Source organism: Jaculus jaculus, chromosome 1 (genome assembly GCF_020740685.1).
Source record: "Jaculus jaculus isolate mJacJac1 chromosome 1, mJacJac1.mat.Y.cur, whole genome shotgun sequence".
Taxonomy (NCBI): domain Eukaryota; kingdom Metazoa; phylum Chordata; class Mammalia; order Rodentia; family Dipodidae; genus Jaculus; species Jaculus jaculus.
Window position 1 is genome coordinate 165,938,319 of NC_059102.1, and position 15,431 is coordinate 165,953,749.

Genomic DNA, 15,431 nt, shown 5'->3' on the forward strand with positions numbered 1-15,431 from the left:
TTTGGTTTTTGGAGGTAGGGTCTTGCTCTAGCTCAGGCTGAGCTGGAATTCACTGTAGTCTCAGGGTGGCCTCGAACTCACAGCAATCCTCCTACCTCTGCTCCCCGAGTGCTGGGATTAAAGGCATGCACCACCACGCCCAGCTAAATTTACTTTGTGTGTGTGTGTATGAGCACACGTGTGCACATGTATGTGGTAGCCAGAGGTCAGTGTTGGTGTCTTCCTCAATGTTCTCCACTTTATTTTATTTTTATTTGAGATAGATACAGAAAGAAAGGCAGACAGAGAATGAGAGCGAATGGGCATTCCAGGGCCTCTTGCCACTGCAAACAAACTTCAGACACATGTGCCACTTTGTGCATCTGGCTTTATGTGGGTACTGGGAAATCAAACCCAGGTAGTCAGGCTTTGCAAGCAAGCACTATTAACCACTGAGTCAGTTAACCAGCCCTTCCACCTTAGTTTTTTTTTTTTTTTTTTTTTAAGTAGGGTCTGGCCCTAGCCCAGGCTGACCTGGGATTCATTGTAGTCTCAGGGTGGCCTTGAACTCACAATGATCACAGTGATCCTCTTACTTTTATCCCCTAAATGCTGAGGTTGAAGGCATGCACCACTATGCCCAGCTTTCATCTTAGTTTTTTATTTATTTATTTATCTAATTTTGTTTTTTTGAGGTAGGGTCTCTCCCTAGCCCAGGCTGACCTGGAATTCACTATATAGTCTCAGAGTGGCCTTGAATTTATGGCAAACCCTCCTACTTCTGCCTCCCAAGTGCTGGGATTAAAGATATGTGCCACCATGTCCGGCTTTTTTTTTTTTTTTTTTTTTTTTTGAGATAGGGTCTCACTCTAACTCAGGCTGACCTAGAACTCCCTCTGTAATCTCAGGCTGGTCTTGAACTCACAGTGATTCTCATTCCTCTGCCTCCCAAGTGCTGTGATTAAAAGCATGCTCTTCTACACTGGGCCCCCACCTTAGTTTTTGTGACAGGGTTTCTCACTGAACCTGAAATTTACCAGCTGGCCAGCAAGTTGGGGGATCCTGCCGGCTCCACCTCCTACTCAGCTTCATATTGCTGGGATGAACCTCCAAACCAGACAGTTTATGAGATGAATGGGATTTACTTGAAGCTTACAGATCCAGGGGAAGCTCCATCATGGTGGAAGAGGCTGGCCCTGCTTACCAGATCTGTGCAGTGAGAAAGACCAACACAAGCAAGCACACTCGGGACTGTTAGAGATATGCTGGAGATCTAAATTACAAGCTTTAATAAACTCTTTCGTTGTTGTTGTTGAGGTAGGGTCTACTAAAGCTCAGTCTTTAATAAACTTTAATAAACTCTTGAGTCTATTGGGGACCATCCAAATGGTAAACACCCCAAGAAACTTACTTTTTTTTTTTTTGGTTTTGTATTTTGTTTTTTGAGGCAGGATCTCACTCTAGCCCAGGATGGCCTAGAATTCACTATGTAGTCTCAGGGTGGCCTTGAACTCATGATGATCCACCTATCTGGGCCTCCTGAGTGCTGGGATTAAAGGTGTGTGCCACCATTTTCTCCTTCCCTCTCTATCTCCCTCTGCTTGCAAATAAATAAATAAAAATATTAAAAAAATAAAAATATTATGTGCTTATTTGCACATATGTGTGTGACTGTGTGCATGCACATGCGCTGGTGTCTCTTGCTATTGCAACCGAATTCCCATCTGGTGTTCTGTGGGTGGCCAGGGGATCAGATCAGGACTGCCAGGGTTTGCAAGTCAGTGCCTTTAACTGCTGAGCCGTCTTCCCAGTCCCCAAATATGCTTCTTGTGGTTCTATGTTTCTGTATTCTTTAAATTCCAGGGCCTGAGAGTGTGGCTCAGTGGAGGAGTCCCCCTCCCCCCCCGAGGTAGGGTCTCTCTCTAGTCCAGGTTGACCTAGAATTCACTATGTAGTTTCAGGGTGGCTTTGAACTCCTACCCCCGCCTCCCGAGTGCTGGGATTAAAGGTGTGCACCAATGCACCTGGCTAGTGGTATTCATTTAGCAGGTGGAAGGAGTCTTGGGTTGATTTTTGCCCCTTCCCCAAAAGCAACAAATACCTTTCACCATTAGAGAAGTATTTATTTATTTTTGAGAGAGAGAGAAAGAGACAGAGAGATTGGGCACACCACGGCCTCCTGCCTCTGCAAGTGAACTCCAGCCATCTGCACCACTTTCTGCATCTGGATTTACATGGGTACTGGGGAATTGAACCTGGGTCTTCAAGCTTTGCAAGCAAGCATCTTAACTGCTGAACCATCTCTCCAGCCCAACTTTTATTTTTTTAATTTATTTTTAAAAATATTTTATTTATTTGCCAGCAGAGAGAGAGAGAGAAGAGAGGCAGAGAGAATGGGCACACAGGGGCCTTTAGACACTGCAAATGAACTCCAGATGCATGTGATACTATGTGCATCTGGCTTTATGTGGGTACTGGGGAATTGAACTCAGGTCATTAGTTTTTGTAGGCAAGCGTCTTAACCACTGGGCCATCTCTCTAGCCCCTCAACTTTTTTTTTTTCAAGGTAGGCTGTCATTCTAGCCCAGGCTGACCTGGAATCCACTATGTAGTCTCAGGGTGGCCTCGAACTTGAGGTGATCCTCCTACCTCTGCCTCCCAAGTACTGGGGTTAAAGGCATGCTTCACCATGCAGTTTCACTCTAGCCCAGGTTGACTTTGATCTGAAGGTGATCTTGCTACCTCAGCCTCTCAAGTGCTCAGATTTACACACTTGGAATAATTTTCTCTTTTTTATTTTTATTTCTTTATTATTATTATTATTGGTTTTTTGATGTAGGGTCTCACTCTAGCCCAGGCTCCCTGCCTCCGGAGTGCTGGGATTAAAGGCATGAGCCTCCATGCCCAGCAATTTTCTTTCTTTCTTTTTTTTTTTTTTTTAATATTTTGTGGGTTGGAGAGCTGGCCTAGTAGTTAAGGCACTTGCCTGCAAAGCCAAAGGACCCCTGTTTGAATCCTTAGGACTCAAGTAAACCAGATGCACAAGATGGCACATGCATCTGGAGTTTGCTTGCAGTGGGAGGTCTGGGTGTGCCCATTCTCTTTCTATCTGTCTCTTTATCACTCTCTGTCGCAAATAAACAATAAATAAATGTTAAAAAATATATTAAAAAAGCCAGGTGTGGTGGCTCACGCCTTTAATCCCAGCACTCAGGAGGCAGAGGTAAGAGGATCACCAAGAGTTCGAGGCCACCCTGAGACTCCATAGTAAATTCCAGGTCAGCCTGGGCTGGAGTGAGACCCTACCTCAAAAAAAAAAAAAAAAAAAATATATATATATATATATATATAAAGATATTTTGTTATGTTTATTTGAGAGAGAGAGAGAGAATGGGTGTGCCAGGGCATCTACCCACTGCAAACAAACTCCAGACTCGGGCATGTGCCTTACATGGGTACTGGAGAACTGAACCTGGATCCTTAGGCTTCATAGGCAAGTGCCTTAACTGCTAAGCCATCTCTCCAGCCCCGCTCTCCCCTGCATAATTTTCAACACTTCTATGCACCAGGCAATGCTTTGAGCACCAGGAATGCAGCAGAGAAATTTGTGTTCTCATGTGGGCGGGGTGGGGGGGGTGGGTAAATGGACCACAGCCAAGTACCAGGTAAATGATAAGTACCACAGAGGATTCAATTAGGGTCTGACAATGAACCTCCAACTGACACTTTTAACTTGAGGGCTGGCTGAGGAAGGCCCTAAAGGTGGTATAAATCTGTTTCTTCACCCCAGAAATCTCCCTTTGTGCCCATCCCATATAGTTAAAAATGTCAACCTCCTCAGGGGGTCCTTTCCAGAGACAGGGCCTCCAGATGAAAACTGCACACTACAGAACTGGTCCCATCCTCCTGTCCTGATCAAGAGCCCCAAGTGGATAGCTGTGGGTTAGGCCTGTGCAGTAAGGATAAAAGTAACTTCTTGCTAAGTATCCCCGTGGGTCTTTGTTAAACTCAAATCCTGGGACCTAACAACCCCCTGGAATAAAAACCTCCAGAGGTTATTCCTGAAAGTCTCCTGATTCCAAAGGAGTAATTACGTATGAGGTGCTCAGAAAATATCCTAGAAATAAGGAAGTGAAGTTTGTTAAGTTTGGTGCCCATTAAGACTCACCCACAAGGTGGCCTATCTGAATAAGTGGTCCAAACTTAATGCCTGTGTCATTGCCATTGAGGAAAACTTTCCTTGGTTATTCTAATTAATGACAGAGGAGGTGACTGAGAGTAAGTGGGTTGTTTGTGCACTGCTCACAGATGTATGTGATTGCTTTTTTTTTTTTTTCCTAGCTAGGGTTTCACTCTAGTTCAGGCTGACTTGGAATTCACTATGTAGTCTCTCAGGGTGGCCTGGAACTCATGGTGATCCTCCTACTTCAGAATCCCAAGTGCTGGGATTTTTTTTTTTAAATTCTTTTTATTGGGCTTCACAGTTAAGTGCTTGCCTATGAAGCCTAAGGACCCTGGTTCAAGGCTTGATTCCCCAGAACCCACATTAGCCAGATGCACAAGGGGTTGCATCCGTCTGGAGTTCTTTGCCTCTTTCTCTCTCTGTCGCACTCAAATAAATAAGAATAAACAGCAACAACAAAGTTTAAATTCTTTTTATTTTTGTTTATTTGAGAGAGAGAGAGAATGAAAATGGGTGCGCCAGGGTCTTCAGCCATTGCAAATACACTCCAGATGCATGCGCCACCTTGTGCATCTGGCTTATGTGTGTCCTGGGAAATTGAACCTGGGTCCTTTGGCTTTGTAGGGAAGCACCTTAACTGCTAACCAATCTCTCCAGTACAACTTTTATTATTATTATTATTATTTTAATTTTATTATTTATTTGAGAGTGACAGACACAGAGAGAAAGGGAGAGAGAGAGAGAGAATGGGCACTCCAGGGCCTCCAGCCACTGCAAACGAACTCCAGACACATGTGCCCCCTTGTGCATCTGGCTAACGTGGGTCCTGGGGAATCGAGCCTCGAACCGGGGTCCTTAGGCTTCACAGGCAAGCGCTTAACCACTAAGCCATCTCTCCAGCCCTATTATTATTTTTAATGTTAACAGGGATTGTCTGGCCTGTAGGATTAGGGGAATTTTACCTTATTTTTGGTCTATGTTTAAAAGGCTAAATAGATGGTGTTTGAAATGAAATAAGATGGCTCAGTATGGTGGTGAACACTTGTAATCCCAGCATTTGGAAGGCTGAGGCAGGAGGATTGCCATATGTTCAAGGCTAGCCTGGGCTACAGTGTGAGATATAAAAAAAAAATCATAGTTGGGGCTGGCAAGATGGCTAAGTGGTTAAAGGTAGTAGCTTGTAAAGTCTCCTGGCTTGGGTTTAATTCCCCAGCCATCCATGTAAAGCTACATGGACATTCGTTTGCAGTAGCAAAAGATCCTGGCCTTCCTGTACACATAACATACATAGAGGCATATACAAGTAAATAAATAAAAATAAACAACACAATTGGCGCTTGGAGAGATGGCTCAGTGGGTAGAGTGTTTGCCCCAGAGGACCTGATTTTGGATCCCCAGCAACCACCTAAAATGCTAGCTATGGTGGTCTGCCTGCAATCCCAGCACTATGGAGGAGGAGGAGGAAGAGGAGGAGGAGGAGGAGGAGGAGGAGGAGACAGCATCCCTGGGGATCACTGGCTAGCTAGTCAGGCCAAATGGGTGAGCTCCAGGTTCAGGGAGAGAGAGAGAATGAGACCTTGCCTCAAAGAAAAGAAAAAGAAAGAGTTTAAAAAAAAAAAACAACAACCCACAGTTGGCTGGGCTCACTGTCTCAGGCCTGTAGTCCCAGCAGGCTGAGGTAGTAGGATCATGAGTTCAAAACCAACCTGGGCAACATAGTGAATTCCAGGTCAGTCTGGGCTAGAGCTAATTGACTCAAAGAAACAAAAAACACCAAAAATGAAAGACACATTTGGCTCTTGGGTGGGTTTTCTTTTGATTTGTTTTAGACAGGGTGTGGGAGTGCCAGGCTGTCGGGAATCCTGCTTCAACTCTCTGGTGCTGGGATTACAGATATGAGACACCATACCCAATTTGTCTTAATTTTTATTCATTTAATTTAATTTATTTGTTAGTGACAGAGAAAGGGAGAAAAAGAGAGACAGAGAATGGGCATGCCAGGGCCTCTAGCCACTGCAAATGAACTCCAGACACATGCGCCACCATGTGCATCTGGCTTACATGGGACCTGGAGAATTGGACCTGGATCCTTAGGCTTTGCAGGCAAGCGCCTTAACTGCTAAGCCATCTCTCCAGCTCAATTTTTATTTTTATTTTTTATTTTGGTTTTTCGAGGTAGGGTCTCACTCTCATCCAGGCTGACCTGGAATTCTCTATGTAGTCTCAGGGTGGCCTTAAACTCACGGCAAGCCTCTTACCTCTGCTTCCCCAGTGCTGGGATTAAAGGCCTGTACCACCACACCTGGCTCCAATTTTTATTTTTATTAAAGTTCCAAAGTTCAAAGCATGTGTGTGTGTATGTATATATGTGTGTATGTATATATCTATATGTACACATATATATACACACATATACATATATATGTATATATGCATATATACATATATATATTTTTTCAGGCTTTACATATATATTTTTTTAAGGTAAGGTCTCATCTAGTCCAGGCTGACCTGGAATTCACTATGTAGTCTCAGGGTGGCCTTAAACTCACTGCGATACACCTACCTCTGCCTCCTGACTACTGGGATTAAAGGCGAGTGCCACCATGCCCAGCTCTTATATATATTTTAAGTACAGTGAGTACTTGTAAAGGAATGTTGAACAAAGTGGGGGAAGAGGTGATTTGTTTTTTGAGGCAGGGTCTCATTCTAGACTAGGCTCACCTGGAACTCACTCTAGCCCCAGGCTGTCCTTGAACTCATGGCGACCCTCTTACCTCAGCCTGCCAGGACTAAAGGCATATGCCACTATGCTGGGCTGGAGGTGATTATTTTTTGGGAAAGGTTAAGCCTGTGGCACTGTGCTTGTGATGATGCATTTGGTGGAGTTGAGTCACTAGATTGTGTGTGAGAGAGAGAAAGAGAGAGAATGAGAATGCTAGCGGCCACGTCCCTGCTGTGCCTGGATGTCTTTACATGTCTATACCTGTCTGAATGCCTACATATGTTTCTCTGCCTTAGTGTGTCCATTGTATATGTGCCTGAAGTCTATGGACTCCCATTGCTGTGTCTCACCCGCCCCCCTCCCCGCCCCACTGCCTGTACCCTGGGTGGTAACTGGACCTGGACACAGCCCCCAGGGCTGGCAGCAGACTTGGCTGCTGGTATTTTTAGCCTGTAAACATGTTTGCCATTTCAGAGGACAGGGCAGAGCTGGTCTCAGCCCCAGCCCACTCATGATCTTGGGGCGAGGAGGGCGCTCCTACTTGGTCTACCAAGGTCTCATTTCCCCAGCCTGCGCTCTCCTCCAGCGTTTGGGAAGGAATGGAAACTGGAGTGGGCAGTGGGTGTCCACTTGCAAAGGAGGATAAGGGGACTTACGGGGAAGAAGAGAAAGGGGGTGGGGGCTATAGCCAGAAGGGTTTGCCACCCCATTATTAAGAGTTTAATAAAATCTCTATATAGTTAGAAGTACCTGTGGGAAATGGCTGTAAATTGGGAAAGTCTGCGTCCTGCACGTGGACGTGGGGGCGGGACTGGGGAAGGGGCACAGGGAGGACCGGGAAGGCGGAGGCACAGCTGGAGACCAGGCTCTTCAGCGTGATGGGGACAGGGCGTACAAATAAAGGTGAAGCGTCCCAGCGCTCCTCCGAGGACTGCAGGCCTGACTGCCATGGGGTTGCAGCATCCCAACAGAGCAGTGGTGTCGGACCTGGGTGACCCTGACTCCTAGAAGTGAGGCCAGGGAGCTCTGTAGAGCGCGCGGCGGGGGGGGGGGGGTGAGGTAGCGGGGGAGGGAGAAGCAGAAAGAAGGCTGGCGAGAAATGGGCGCGGCTGCCAGGAGCTTGGGAACCGAGTGAGGAGGCTGGGGCCTGGGACTGCAGTGCTGTCTAGCTTCAGAGAAAGCTCAAAGGTCCGTGTTGAGGCTACAGGTCGTGCCTGAATCATCTGAGCCTCTTGGCCCGTCCTGCAAAATGGGTTGACATTCGGTCCAGGCTGTTGAGGGTGCTTCCAGGAATTTTTTGTCCATGGAGTCTGGGGGTGGTGGGAGAGTGGGGAGATCCAGACCCAGGACAGGGCTGGGACAATTAGCTGAAATAGGATGGGGAGATGGCTACGTCTCCATGGACCTAAGTCCCTCTGTAGCCCACTCTCTCAGCCCACTCGCGGGCGGCTCCAGCGTCTGCTGGGCTCTCTGGTCCCGGCCCTGCTTGCGGGCCCCGCCCGGCCCCGCCCTCTCCCCACAGCTCCGGGCAGACCCGCCCGCCCGAGCCGGAGTTACAAGAGCCGCCTCCGCGAGCGGGGGCCCGGCCACTCGGAGCAGCACTGCCGCGGGGACCGCACTGCCCGCCCTGCCAGACCCGCCCCGGCCGGCCGCCAGCAGCAGCACCCCGATCTCGGGCCCCGTGCGGGCGATGGCTGTATCCTGGGGCTGAGCGCGCAGGTAAGGGGGCGCAGAGCGCACCGGGACGCGGTCTCGGCTCAGCGCACCGAGAGCCCTTAGAGGGAGGTGGGCTGAGGGTCGCATTTGGAGTAGTGTCACTATGAGGATTCAGTTTGGGACAGCTGGGCGGCCTGTGGCTTGGCTGGACAGGCGACGCGTCACTCCCTGGGAGTTGAGTTCTGTCTCCGGAGTTGGGGCGCGAGTTGGGCAAAGTTGGAAAAGCGTTCCGGAGTGTGCCGCGCTCCTTATTTCTCTCCGGGGCGGACTGTTGTCCCTGCTGCATGGCCGGGCGCGGGGTTCCTAGCCCGGTCGCATCCCCCCTCGCAGGGGCGGTGGCTCGGCCGCTATTCCATGTTTACTGAAGGAGTTTTCCGCGAGCGCCATCGCGGTACCCTGGCCCTTCCTTGACGCCCCTGCTCCGCGCGCCCCCTCTGCTGTCCTTCGCGGCTCCCTGCACCTCCGCCCTAAACTTCGCGCCCCGAGTCCTTCCAGCCCCACCCTGTTCTGTACCACCAGCCTCTCCCTTTCTTGCTCCCGGAGGCCCCTTACAGCCTCCCCCCCTTCAGCTGCCGCGCCCTAGTCTTGCCCCTTCGTATTCCCTGCTCCAGAAAACTTCCTTCTGTAGGGCCTCGGAGTCTGGAGGTTTGCAGCGCGTCTCCTTGCAGGAGGGGTGGGAGTGGGGGTGGGGGACGTAATTAGGGAGATTCCTGTGCTGGGGTGGGCGGGGAGGGGGACCCGTGCAGCGACACAGACCCCCCCCCCACTCCACCCTACCCCACCCCGAACCGCCCCTTCCCCTTCCAGAGGCGGTGCCTTTTCCCCCACCCCACTTCCAAACTCGTCCGGGCGGGATGGCCCCCGCCCCAGCGCCTGGCTGGACGCCAGCAGCCTGAGGAATGTGGTGGTTGGAGCCGGTGACTAATTCAAACCAGAATTCGGGGAGGAGTGGTGAGGGGCAAAGGGGAGGGGGAAAGGGCTGTGTGTGGGCGGTGGGGGCCGGAGCGCTGGTCCGCCGCGCTCGCTGGAACCCTCGACTCTAGCGCTGCGCCAAGAGAGAGGGCGGGGGGCGAGTCTGCTGCGCGGTTGGGAAGGCGGCGTGCTTGGGGTGTGTGCAGTTATGTAAGGCTTTCCCATGCAGGGAGGGGATGTGCAGTGCGCCGGGCCCCGCGCTGTCCCTGCCAGTGCTAAGGGCGAAGACCCTTTGCGGTCCGGAGAGTCAAGCGTTGGGAGCAAGTCTAGGTGTACCCCTTCTCGGGGTGCTAGAGGCAGCGGGGCGAGGGATTCTCACTGCTCCGACTGAGCCCTGTCCTGACAACCTAGTTGCGGGGGGTGGGGGTGCACGCTCTGACACTTCTGCACAACGTGATCACAGAAGATCGCACGCGTTGTGTGGGGCTCCGTGTTTGGCAGGGTGTGGTCCCCGGCTGCCCCAGTGCTGGGGAGGTGTCCCGGGGTGTTTGCCTTCGCTACTCGGCGTCACTGCTCTGTGAAGGGGAGTTTTCGAAAGGCAGTGTGAAGCTTCCGGTGGTGGTGGGGGTCTTTGGAGAATGACCTGAAATTCCCAGGGGAAAGGGGATCCAGAGCTCTACCTCTGTCCCCAGCACAGTGCTGGGCTCCCAATAAATGTTCGAAGCAGTCTCCTACTAGAGTTTAACCTGGGATTGCGGGGACCATCTTCACTGCATGCCCGTCCTAGCAGCAGCCTGGCGCATGATAGGTGTGTTGAGTTTCTGGGATCCAGTGATCCTGCAGGGTGTTGTCCTGAATGAGGGAGAGAGAGGGACGGACTTAGCATGTCTTGGAAGGTCTTTAATGGCCTTTACATAAACGGAGAGTGATTTAGGTGAGCTGAATAAGCTTTGGTGTCTGTTTCACGAGGGAAGTCCTGGTGCAGGGCGTGGCACGCTTCCCTTTCCCAAACTGACGGTGTAGCTTCCTTCTCCTCTGTGGGGTCAGGCTGGACCTGGTCTATGCAGCTTGGGAGATACAAAAGGACCTCATGTTTAGGGGCACCTCTTTGATCTGAGTAAGAGTTATGGAGTGCGGGAAGGTGGGAAAGAAACTAAGATAACGGGAAGTGAGCTAGTAAAGGGCCCTGGGGGCCAGTGGGGGATGAGGGCTGGAGGGTATCTAAGCTCCCCTTGAAAGCTCTTGTCCCTAAGAAGTTATGTACAGATAAAAGAAAAAAAAGCTATGTACAGAGACATTGGTGAGAGAACAAGGACACGTGGGGGAGCCATGTGAGTGTTAGTGCTGCTGATAGGGAGGTCCACAGCAGTGACATAGGGGTGGTGGTGGTCTGGGCAACTCCATGAAGAGCTGACCCCACAGAGCTGGCTCTGCTAGTCAGACATGGTCCAAGGGTGAGGCTGTAAGACCAGGGCCAGGGTAGAACATGAGAGAGAATGAACTGTGGAGACCTATATAGAGAGAAGGCCAGTATGAGTCAAGGGCAGGGAATGAGCTGGGTACCCTCCCCCACCATCACCTCCATCCCTGTCCCAGGGAGGGTCTGGGTAGAGGTGCTGGGCACCACCAGGTGGAATTCTTTTGCTCCACTTGGAACTCATTGGTAGGCTCTGGCAGAACACACTGCTCTGAGCCTGAGGAGCTGGTTTGAGGGGTTGGGGCAAAACTGTGGGGGTGGAGGGGTGTTGGGGCACTGGGGTGTGGTCACCACCTTTTTCAGAATTTGGGAACCGCCTGGGGACAGACAGAGAGGCAGACTGGGAGAGCTAGTCAGACTTCTGTTGGGAACCTTGCCTGCACACCCCCAAGTTTCACTTCTTGGGGCTTGGCTGGCCACGTGCTCTAACTTAGGTTAGAGGAAGGGAGGTGGCCGCCACCAGTTCGGAATGTGTGTGTTACTTGGGCCCTGGCCGTAGTGAATGTCTAGGCCCTCCTGCCCTCTTTGCCTCCTGCAGGCTTCAGCCAGACTCTCAAGGAGCTTGCATTTCTCTGGGCTCGACCACTGGACTGTTTGGCTGGTCTTCCAATCTTTCTAGATAGCAAACAGTGTCCTTCATGCCTGAGTGTGCCCGAGGGGATGCGAGGGAGCGTGTGTGTGTGTGTGTGTGGGGGGGGGGGGGGGGCTCACAGCAAATTTCTGTAGAAATGTGTACACTTTCTTTTCATTTACTTATTTATTTGTTAAGACAGGGTCTTACTCTGCAGCCCTGGCTGGCCTGCAACTTACTATGTTGACTGGGCTTGCCTTGAATTTGTGGTAAGCCTGCTTCTGCCTCCTGAGTGCTGGGATCACAGGTGTGAGCACTATGCCAGCTATGTCTATTTTTTTTTTTTTTTAGTTTTCCGAGGTAGTGTCTCACTCTAGCTCAGGGTGACCTGGAATTCACTATGTGGTCACAGGGTGGCCTCAAATTCATGGTGATCCTCCAACCTCTGCCTCCCGACTGCTGGGACTAAAGGCGTGCCCCACCACGCCCAGCTTGCTTGCCTGCTTGCCTGCTTGCCTGCTTGCTTGCCTGCTTGCCTGCTTGCCTGCTTGCCTGCTTGCCTGCTTGCCTGCTTGCCTGCTTGCCTGCTTGCTTGCTTGCTTGCTTGCTTGCTTGCTTGCTTTCTTTCTTTCTTTCTTTCTTTCTTTCTTTCTTTCTTTCTTTCTTCCTTCCTTCCCTCCCTCCCTCCCTCCCTCCCTCCCTCCCTCCCTCCCTTCTTTCTTTCTTTCTTTCTTTCTTTCTTTTTTTAAAGCAGGGTCTCACTCTAGTATAGGCAGACTTGGAACTAACTGTAGCCCAGGCTGGCTTCAAATTCCTCCTACCTCAGCCTCCTGAGTGCTGGGATTAAAGGCGGCACAACCATACCCAGCGTTTATGCATTAAGTTTTTTTTTTTTAATTTGGAGTGGAGAGATGACTTAGTGGTTAAGGAGCTTTCCTGTAAAGTCTAAGGACCCAGGTGCAATTTCCCAATACCCATGTAAACCAGATGCACAAGGTGGCACATGCATCTGGAGTTCATTTGCAGTGGCTGGACGCCCTGGTGTGCCCATATTCTGTCTCTCTCTCCTCTCTGCCTCTTTCTCTCTGTCTCAAATACATAAATAATATACTAAATTAAAAAAACATTTGAGCCGGGCATGGTGGTGCACACCTTTAATCCCAAAATTCAGGAGGCAGAGATAGGAGGATCACCATGAGTTCGAGGCCACCCTGAGACTCCATAGTGAATTCCAGGTCAGCATGGGCTAGAGTGAGACCCTATTTCGAAAAGCCAAAAAAAAAAAAAAATTTCTTTGCACACGTATGTGTGTATGCATACACTTATGCCAGGGTCTCTTGCTGTTACAAATGAATGCCCACCAGCCTTTACATAGGCAGCTGGGGGATTGAACCCAAAGTGACAGGCCTTGAAAACAAGTGCCTGTAACTGCTGAGCCATCTGGCCACCCCATCTATGCATGTTGGTGATGCCCTTCTTCCTGGTGGCTCCAGTTCTTACTGGGGTTAGGGCCAAATCTCTGGTGATGGTCAGTCTTCAGCTGATCCTGGCTCAGTCATAGTTAGCATTACAGGTGTGGCTTTGGGTCCCCTTGTTACCATCTGTCTTTGAGTGAGGTTTGGGTCACTGCCTGTGTGAGGTTGTCCTGTTGACCATGCATAAGGGTGACCTCACTCTGCAGTGGGTCTGGGTATGTCGCCTCTGCCCACCTCGTGGGGCTTGGAGGGCAGGGGCAATGGCAGTTTGCTGTAATGGTGAAGGTTTCATGTGAGTGCAGAAGCTGTAGATCGAGACTGAAGTAAGCTTTTCTGTCTTGAACAAGTCTGGTTCTGGAGCTTGTGTTCAGAGACCTTAGAAACGCAATCCCCACAGATGGAGGCTGAACAGGGCACTGCACACAGCCTGTCAGGGAGGGGCATCCTGCCTGGTCCCTGGGGCCTGGAACGGAGGTTCTGGGGGAAGGGGAAGTGCCTGGAGCTGATCCTGGCTACGTGTCCTGGCTAGGCTGGGGGGTGGCTGTTTGGTGGCCTAGACTTGCACCCCTGCATTGCTTGTCCTGACCGCTGGGAGGCAAACAAGCAGCACCCTCCCCAGGGCTGAGCCATGGGTGGGGCCCAGGGCAGTTTCCAAACTGTAATCTACCCCCAAAAGCAGCACTACATTCTCCATTCCCTCTGCTCTGCCCTGTAGGACACTGCGCTCTGAGCTGGTGTCTTAATCCTGCCTGGGTCCTGGTCCTGCAGAGAAGCCCCATTCTTCATTCTGTGGTCAGGTGTGGGGTTTCCCACTGGATAATGTAATGCTGTCTTCAGTCTTAGTCACGGGGAGTATGTCTTTGTCCCGGCGGGGTCCCTCTTGGCTAAGGGGGGGAAGAGGGAATCTCCCTTCCTGCTGGTGGGGTGAACTTGGAGCTTTGGGGCTGCTTCATGCTTGTTCACAGAGTGGAGGAGGATGCATGGCCAGGGAAGAGAAAGGAGGAGGTAGAAGTTAAAAAGCGGTCAGGGGTCTGCTGGGGGTCAAAAGAAAAGAAAAACAAAACAAAACAAAACAAAGCCCTGCAAGATGGTGAGAGGCTGAAGAGCGGGGAGGGCTAGAGCAGGAGCTGGTGAAACTTCCTTCTGGTAGGAGTGGGCTGGGCCAGCACTCCCCCCCCCCCCCAGGGCAGGCAGCGTGGTCTCCCACTGGCAGGTGCGTACACAGAGACAAGACGGCGCATGCTCAGGGACACAGGCCCCAGGTGAACTGGTAGGGGCACGTTAGGAAGGGCATCTGTTGTAAACTGGCAAAGGCTAGTGCTGCGGGCCTGTGTGGGCTGTGTAGAACTGGGGGATGGTGCTGAGAAGGGTCTTGGTGCGCATGTGGTTTGTGTGCGTTTTAGGTGTTTTTCTCCAAAAATCCCTTCAGTGCTTTTGTTTTGTAGATCTTGCAACATGTTGATATGATTCTCCTTGACGATACCTTCTTGTAAGTTGAAAGTGTCCTCCTTGGATCTAACTATGTAGCCCAGGTTGGCTTGGAACTTAAGATTCTCTGCCTTAGCTAACTGAGTGATGGGATTTTGGGGGTTATAGGCATGTGTCACCACGCTTAGCCCTCCCAAGCATCTATAAATGTGTTTTATTTTTTTGAAACTGATCTCATTATGTTTCTGGAACTCATCCCATTATGTAGCCCAGGCTGGATTTGAACTTGCAGTGATCCTCCTGCCTTGACCTCCCAAGTACTTTGATTATAAATGTGTGCCACTCTACCTGGCTGTAGTGAAAGTTCTTCCCCCTCCCCCCAGGTAGGGTCTCACTTTAGCCCAGGCTGACCTGGAATTCACTATGTCGTCTCAGGGTGGACTTGAACTCATAGCGATCCTCCTACCTCTGAGTGCTGGGATTAAAGGTGTGTGCCACCATGTCTGACTTTTTTTTTTTTTTTTTTGAGAGAGAGGATGAGAATTGGAGCACCAGGGCCTCAGCCACTGCAATTGAACTCCAGATGCTTGTGCCACCCAGGGTCATGTGCAGCCTTGCACTAGCCTCACCTTTGCATCTGGCTTATTGGGATTTGGAGAGAGATGGAACATTGATCCTTAGGCTTCTCAGGCCAGTGCCTTAACCACTAAGCCATCTCTCCAGAGCCCCCTTTTAAAAATGTTTATTCTCATGTACAGTGTGTGGGTGCCTGTGAGTGCGTGCATGTATACGTAGAGGCAAGAGGGCAATCTTAGGTATCCTTCCTCAGGAGCCGTCCACACTTTTCAGACGGGGTCTCTCACTGGCTTGGGACTTGCCTAATTCAGCTAGACTGGCTTGCCAGTAAGCCCCAGGGATCCTCCTGTCTCTTCCTCTTAAGTGTTGGAATTACAAGCATGTGTCAC

General features: G+C 50.6%; 1 protein-coding gene across 7 annotated transcripts in view; it reads left to right on the forward strand.

Moving 5' to 3' along the window:
• The first annotated feature begins 8,483 nt into the window (after nt 1-8,483).
• Nucleotides 8,484-15,431, forward strand: part of Ahnak (AHNAK nucleoprotein) — a 34,448-nt gene continuing 27,500 nt past the window's right edge. For all 7 annotated transcript variants that reach the window (XM_045134735.1, XM_045134745.1, XM_045134748.1 and 4 more), the window contains exon 1: nt 8,484-8,606. The gene's annotated coding sequence lies outside the window, so the exon portion shown is untranslated. The remainder of the gene's footprint in view (nt 8,607-15,431) is intronic.